Source organism: Mirounga angustirostris, unplaced genomic scaffold, assembly GCF_029215605.1.
Source record: "Mirounga angustirostris isolate CCGP_5_RB_7025 unplaced genomic scaffold, mMirAng1.0.hap1 SCAF_9, whole genome shotgun sequence".
NCBI classification, from domain to species: domain Eukaryota; kingdom Metazoa; phylum Chordata; class Mammalia; order Carnivora; family Phocidae; genus Mirounga; species Mirounga angustirostris.
This window is the reverse complement of record NW_026991717.1, coordinates 24,290,290-24,298,447: the sequence shown is the minus strand read 5'-3', so window position 1 is coordinate 24,298,447 and position 8,158 is coordinate 24,290,290.

Sequence of the window (8,158 nt, the reverse complement as noted above, 5' to 3'; positions counted from 1 at the left end):
TGATTATGCATATATAGAATAGTGTTTGATTCAGACCAAAAACTCTATAAATGTGTTAGCTCTTTGAGTAGCCCCAATTATTACAGTGGTAACTTCCACTGGGAAATAAAAATTGTGTATATATGTTATTGTTGTTAATTAAAATTTGTACCTTACTCATATTTCCTCAGATTTTTCTTAATGTCATTTTCTTGTTGCAAGATACCATACACATGTTCAGTAGTCATGTCCCTTTAGGCTCATGTTGGCTGTAACAATTTGGGTATTTGTATGTTTTTTTTTTTTAATGTTTTTACCATGTTTATACTTTATACAGTGTTAATTACCTTTAGAATTAAAAAATAAATATTAAGATAAAACAAAATTATATTTAATTCTCAACTCTAACATACTTGATTGTCTAGTTTATTGACCCATCTTCCAAATCCTTTTCCAGCCTGCTCTTTTTGACAACTCTGACCACACTCCTGATAATTTTCTGGCTGCTCTACCACCGTAAGAAGCTGGCTTTAGATGCCAAAGAAGACACGATAAGCTCCCTGAGCCTTACACACAATCCAAAGAGAGCTGCCATATTGGATCACTCATATACTTAAAGAGTATAATTTATATCAATTTACAAGCCTGATTGAGCATGCCCTGCAAATGGGAATATACAAAAAAAAGGGGGAGGGGGACTTTACCAATATGCTTTGTTATAAGGACTGTGTTGCTAGACAGATATGTCTCCCAACAATTCCATTTTTTCCAAAGTCTAGACCTATCCCCAAGTCATACACTCAAAGGTATAAGCTGAAAGGACAACAAATCTGGAGTAAAACTGTTCTCAAAATTAAAACAAAACAAAGCAAAAAGAACTTTTCTCTGTATAACTGAAGCTAAAGAATCTGTAAAACTGATCAGAACTCCTATATCATATATAAAAATTAAATCAAAATGGATTAAAGACTTAATGTAAGAGTTTAAAATATAAAACTCTTAGATGAAAACATGGGTGTAAATCTGTGTGATATTGACTTAAGTAAGCAACGTTTTCTTAGATAGGATACCTAATGCACAAGAAGCCAAAAAAATAAAGTGGACTTTATCACAATTACATAGAAGTTTTTGCTTCAAAAGACACTATTAAGAAAATAAAATGACAACCAGCAGAATGGTGGAAAATATTTGCAAATATCATATAAAGGAAGTCTCACAACTCAACAATAAAAAGAGAAAATAAATTAAAATGCAAAAGATTTGAATAAATAATTCACCCAAAAAAACGATAAACAAATGGCTAATCAGCACATGAAAAGATGTTCAACATCAATAGTCATTAGGGAAATGCAAAAGATTAGCTCCATGAGGTGCCACTTCACACTCAGTAGGAGGGCTATCATCAAAAAGCCAATAACAAGTGTTATGGAGGATGTGGACAAATTGGTACCTTCATACGTTGCTGATAGGAATGTAAATTAATGCAGCCACTTTAGAAAAAAGTTTGGTAATACCTAAAAATTTAACCATAAAGTTATCCTATGACCCACAACTCTACTTTTAATATATAACCAAAAAGAAATGAAAACACACATCTATGCAAAAATTTGTACATGAATTTTCATAGCAGTCATTATAATAGAGAGAGGAAATAACTCAGATGTCTATCAACTGATAAATGGATAAACAAAATATGTGGTATGGCATATTTATACTATATCATTTAGCCATAAAAAGGAATGAAGTATTGATTCATGCTGTAAAATGGATGAACCCTGAAAAATGTTATGCTGAGTGAAAAAATCCAAACACAAAAGGCCACATTTTGTATGAGTGACTTATATGAAATGTTCAAAATAGTCAAATCCATAGAGACAGAAAGCCGAGCAGTGATGGTCAGAGAATGGGGGAAGGATGAGTAGGGAGTGATTGCTAGTGGTTATTGGGTTTCTTTATAGGATGATGAAATGTTCTGGAATTAAATAGTAGGGATGTTTGTAAAACATTGTCAATATACTAAAAATCACTGAATTGTACAATTTTAAAAAGGAGGATATTATGGTGTGTACATTATATATATTTTTTTAATTTCAATTGAGGGAAATTTTACAAAATACCTGAATAGTAATCCAAAAACTGTCAAAAACAAAGAAAGTCTGAGAAGCTTTTTGGGTTTTGTTACAACCAAGAAGAGCTTTGAGAGAGGAGTATTAAATGCAATATCCTGGATGAGATCTAGGAGCAGAGAAAGGACATTATGAAGAAACTGAGGACATCTGAATAAAGTATGAACTTCAGTGTTGGTTCATTAACTGCAACCAATGCACCATACTAACGTAAGATGTTGATAACAGAGGAATATATGTGTGAGATATAGAATAACCGCACTATCTTTGAAAGAATTATGTAAATATAAAGCTGTTCTGAAATAAAAAGTTAATTAAGAGAATAAACTGATCAGAAATTATATACAAAAGTGTCCTAACATAGTCACCTACAAAGGAGAAGGTTAGTGGACAGGATAGAAAGATGTACCACTGAAGCATCTCTGTAAGCCTATTTTTTTAATTGTCATTTGAATTTATGAACTGTACCAAATAAAAAGTAAACAATCAAATGATACAGAAAAAGTTGTTTAAGGACACTTGTCTGGCAAAAGTATATAATAAAGAAGGTTAAAAGAGACAGGAGAATCCATTTGCAATATACTTAATATATACTACATCAAGAACTCATAGAAATCAATAAGGAAAAGAGAATTTCAAAGGAAAAAGTGCAAGGATGTTCGGTCATTATGAAGTACTTGCTCTTTGTGATCGCTCTACTCTGCACCTGCTGCAGATCTCTCTACCTAGGTGGTCCTTCTCACCTTCTGCTTTTGCCACAGTCAAACCTACACAGCGCACAGACTCCCCACTCTGGCCCTTCTAATTCCTCTGGCAGGTGAAGAACAAAGAATACCAGGCTCCCTCCCTAGCAGTGGAGCCCACCCCCCAGCCACTACAAAACCCAAGCATACCATCCAAGGAGGAGTAGAAGGCAAGCAGGTAAATAGAAGAGATCAAGAAGAGGCAGCCAGCCAAAAGAAAATGATTAGATTCTAACCATGAGGTCTTCCAATTTACACACATTCTGATCCTTAGAAAATTTGCTGCTTGGCCAAGGTCTGCATAAATCCCAACAGCATTATTTTGAATTTCTTGCTTTTTGAAATAATCCAAATAGACAGTGATAAGTTCAAATATACAGACTTAACATTTTCTAAAGTAACTCAGTCAATGTTAGGGGAAAAGCTCGAGGACGGGAAGAAGCAAAGAAAAAGTTTGTTTTGAAAGTGGATTTCCATTTTGAGTTTGTTATATTGTGAAATTATTATATGCTGAAAATGTATATAATTAATACAACATTAATAAATTTTCATTGAAAAGTAAGTGATAGATTGTGATTATCTTGACTCATATAAATTGTTTTGTATTTCCTGAATGTGAGGGAAGTATAAAAATCCTGCCCTGGTTTGAAAATAAGATGTCCTGCTAATTGGTAAAAGCCCCTGTTTTAATCTTGCAGAGTAGTTTATATGTTGCTCTGAGAGTAAAACATTTTCTAATAAAATATCTATACTTATGTCTTCTGATCTTTATTATTAAAGATATGTTGACTGGGACTTACACACATTGATCATTCATGTACACACATTTATTGAGTATCTGCTGTGTGAATGCCCTGGACATCCAGAAACAAATGAATAGTCCCTGCCTTTGAAGGAGCTTGCAGATATTTCAAGCAAAAATAACATAACTCCTTCCAAAAAGCATAATTTTTTAGAGATTTAAGTGGTTCTTAATACATAATTTTTAATTTTTCAGTATAAGTCCATAATTTTCGATGTAGTTTTAAGCACTGTAGTTAATATTTTTGATTAAATGATATATGGTTATGTTTGAGGAAGGGAAAAGGCAAATGAATAATAGGCTTGAGTTTCTTATTTTAATACAATATATTTTCTTTTTTTTTTGGTAAAAAAATCCTTTAAAATAAAATAAATACAATTATATATATAACAGAACAAGGTATAAAATTTTTAAGTATAAAATAAGATATTATGAAATTTTGTGGGACCACTAGACAATCTCCAGTCTATCTTTTCTACCATTAGGAGGACTTTTGTGGAAGAGCCTTTAAAATATGACATTAGTAGGGGATGCCTGAGTGGCTCAGCCAGTTAAGCAGCTGCCTTCGGCTCACGTCATGATCCCAGGGTCCTGGGGTCGAGTCCCACATCAGCCTCCTTGCTACTCGGGGAGCCTGCTTCTCCCTCTCCCACTCCCCCTGCTTGTGCTTGCTCTCTCTCTCTCTCTCCCTGACAAATAAATAAAATCTTTAAAAATAAAATAAAATAAAATATGACATTAGTCTTTTTTATTTAAAAACATTTTGGCTAGTATGAAAATGAAAATCATACCCACTAAAACAACTTTTTTGAAATTTTTATTCCATCAGAACTAAAACAAATACAGAAGTTAAAATTATAAAATAAGATATAATTTGAGATACAAGTAAAATGATTTTGTATCTTAAACATTTGCGGAATGTGGACAGTATTTGAAATGATACTGCAGACAGGCTAAAGTCCTTTTTATGACAAAATTTAAAATTTAGAAGCAGAAATTCAAGGGAATAAAGACTACATGGTTTGAAGTCTGCACTCTATGTAAACAACTATTTTTCCTTATTCGTTTATTTATTTAACAGACACATATTCTGCTTACTGTGTATCAGGTGATTTTCCAGATACTTTATCATTAATCCAAATAACCACCGTATGAGTTGCTTTCTATTTCCATCCCTCTTAGATATTAGGAAACTGAGGCCCAGAGAGGTCCAGAACCACACACGAAGTCACACAGTTGACAAGCGGTTTAACCCAGATTCAAGCCCAGCACTCTGGTTACTTTGCCCCTGCTCTTAACCACTACCCTATGCTGAAGTGACTCTTAGGGGCAATGACTCTCATTATAATTCCTCTTCCACAAACCTACAGCCCAAGCGGAAAGCTAGGTCAAAAGACAAAACAGAACACACACTTCGAGCACAGAAGCCCAGGAGAGCACCTACAGGCACTTTGCTCAAGGCACTGGGCGGCAGCGTTTCCCTACAGGCACAACCCATTCAGAGGAAAACTAGGAGAGATTTTTGCTATAGGCTCCCTTCCCCCAGTCTGGGGAACAGCATTCTTGAAAATCCCAAGACCAGCTCCAGAAGAGGCTGAGCTGAGGAAGGAAGTGCCCCTCCTCTTGAGAATACTCCCGCAGGTCACAAGTAACAAAAAAGACACTCTTCCACCCATGGCTTTTGCACACATTCTCACTGTATCCAGGCTTCAGGCAAGAACACCCCAGATGGTCAGCAAACAACACCAAATCTCACCTACTGCCTGTCCATTTTTTAAGTAGTTTGGAGGGAATCAACAGAAAGGCAATTTGGGGACACATGAAAATTACACAAAGTTCAAATTTCAGTTGATTTAACTCAACTCTGATACTGTCCTACCTGGAAGTAGTGTCAGATCCTACAGTTAAGCCTCAGTCCCAGAAGATTGCTCCCATCCACTTGAGAGGCCAATTGCAAGTAGCAGGTCCAGAGGTTCCCCACAAAGTCTGTCTGGTGTGGCTACAAATCAGAGGTTTCTGTGATCTCCTGTGCCTTTTGGTTTAATTAATGTGCTAGAGTGGCTCACAAAACTCAGTGGAACATTTACAGTCGAACCTTGAACAACACAAAATTTGAACTGCATGGGTCCACTTTATAGGTCGATTTTTTTCAATAAATAAATTGGAAAGATTTTCGGAGATTTGTGACAATTTGAAAAAAACTTGCAGGTGAACCATGGAGCCTAGAAATACTGAAAAAATTTAAGAAACAGAATGAGGGTTACAGAAGGGAGAGGGGTGGGGGGCTGGGGTAACCAGGCGATGGGTATCAAGGAGCTCACGTGTGTGTTGAACACTGGGTGTCACACACAACTAATGAATCACTGAACACTACATCAAAAACTAATGATGTACTATATGTTGGCTAACTGAACATAATAATAAAAAAATAAATAAATAATAAATACATATCAATGCTTTCTAATCAAAAAAAAGAAAAAATATTGTTGTAAGAATATAGTATATAATACGTGTAACATACAAAATAGATATTAATCCACTATTTGCTATCAGTAAGGCTTCTGGTCAATAGTAGGCTATTAGTAGTTAATTTGCGGGGGGAAGGAGTCAAAAATTATACATAGATTTTCAACTGTGTGGGAATCGATACCCCTAATCCCCACATTGTTCAAAGGTCAACTGTACTTACATTGACCAATTTAATTAAGGATATGATAAAAGGATACAGATGAACAATCATATGAGGAGATACACAGACCAAAGTCTGAGAGGTTCCTAAGAGCAGGAGCATTTGTCCCATGGAGTTGGGGTACTGTGCACTGGGGATTTTTGTAGAGACTTCATTAGGGAGGTATGATCAATCATTAGCTCCATTTCTAGCCCATCTCCCCTTTCTACAGAAGTGAGGGGTGGGGCTAAAAAATTCTAAGGTTCTAATCATGACTTCATCTTTCTGGTGGTCAGCTCCCATCCAAGAGCCATCCAGGAACCCACCCAGAGTTGCCTCCTCAGAACAAAATATGCTCCTAGGGTTCTTTTTTTTTTTTTTAAGATTTTATTTATTTGACAGAGAGAAACACAGCAAGAGAGGGAACACAAGCAGGGGGAGTGGGAGAGGGAGAAGCAGGCTTCCCGCGGAGCAGGGAGCCCAATACGGGGCTCGATCCCAGGACCCCGGGATCATGACTTGAGCCGAAGGCAGATGCTTAACGACTGAGCCACCCAAGCACCCCTGCTCCTAGGGTTCTTACCACTAAGGAATTTACAAGGGTTTCAGGAGCTCTGTGTCAGGGATGGGGTCGAAGACCAAATATTAAAACAAGAGTTGCTCTTAGTGTTCTTATCAATCAAAAAATCACAAGGATTTTAGGAACTCTGTGTCAGGAACTGTGAGTGTGTGTGTGTGTGTGTGTGTGTTTTTCTTTTATTAAAGTATAGCTGATATTTACTTTTTTCTATTATCTCACACAGTCAAGCCCATTTGTTTATATATTTATCTATGGCTACAACTTCACAGTTGAATAGTTACAATTGATGGGGTTCAGGCCACACTACCCCAAAATATGGCACCTTGGCATATTGAATAATTTAAGCTAATGGAGTTTGAGAAAATTGCAGAAGAATAAAATTTCACTTTGGTGGCACCTGGGTGGCTCAGCTGGTTAAGCGCCCCTCTTGATCTCAGCTCAGGTCATGATCTCAGAGTTGTGAGATATAGCCCTGCATTGAGCTCTTTCTCAAACTAATAAATAAAACAAAATTGGCTGATTATAGGTTCCCTATGATCATATGATAGAGGAAGAGAAAACTCAGGCCTGCAGGATATGCAGACACCACCCAAAAGTACACAGCTGCAGCACTATGTCCCTTTTCTGGGATATTCCTGAAGCAACACAAGAAAGTGGTAAAGGGAAGTCCTTCTGGTGGGCAGAACTTCCAGCAGTGCACCTCGTTGTTTACTTTGCTTAAGAGAAATGGCCAGAAGTGCGATTATATGCTGATTGCAGTGCTGTAGCCAATGGCTTGGCTGAATGGCCAGGGATTTGGAAAGAACATGATTGGGCAATTGGCAATAAGGAGGTCTGGGCAAGAGGTATACAGATAGACTATTCTGAATGGGCAAACAATGTGAAGATATTTGAGTCCTGTGTGAATGTTTACCAAAGGGTGAACTCAGCAGAGAAGGATTTTAATAATCAAGTGAACAGTATGACCTATTGTGTGGACACCAGTCAGCCCATTTCCCCAGCTACCCATCATCGCTCAACAGACCCATGAACAGAGAGACGATGGTGGCAAGGACAGAGGTTATGCATGTGCTCGGCAACATGGACTTCCACTCACCACAGCTAACCTGGATGCAGCCACTGCTGAGAACCCAATCTGGCAGCAGCAGATATCAACACTGAGTCTCTGATATGGCACCATTCCCTGGGGTGATCAGCTAGGTGCTTGGTGGCAGGCTGATTACATTGGACCCCTTCCATCATAGAAAAGGCAACATTTCA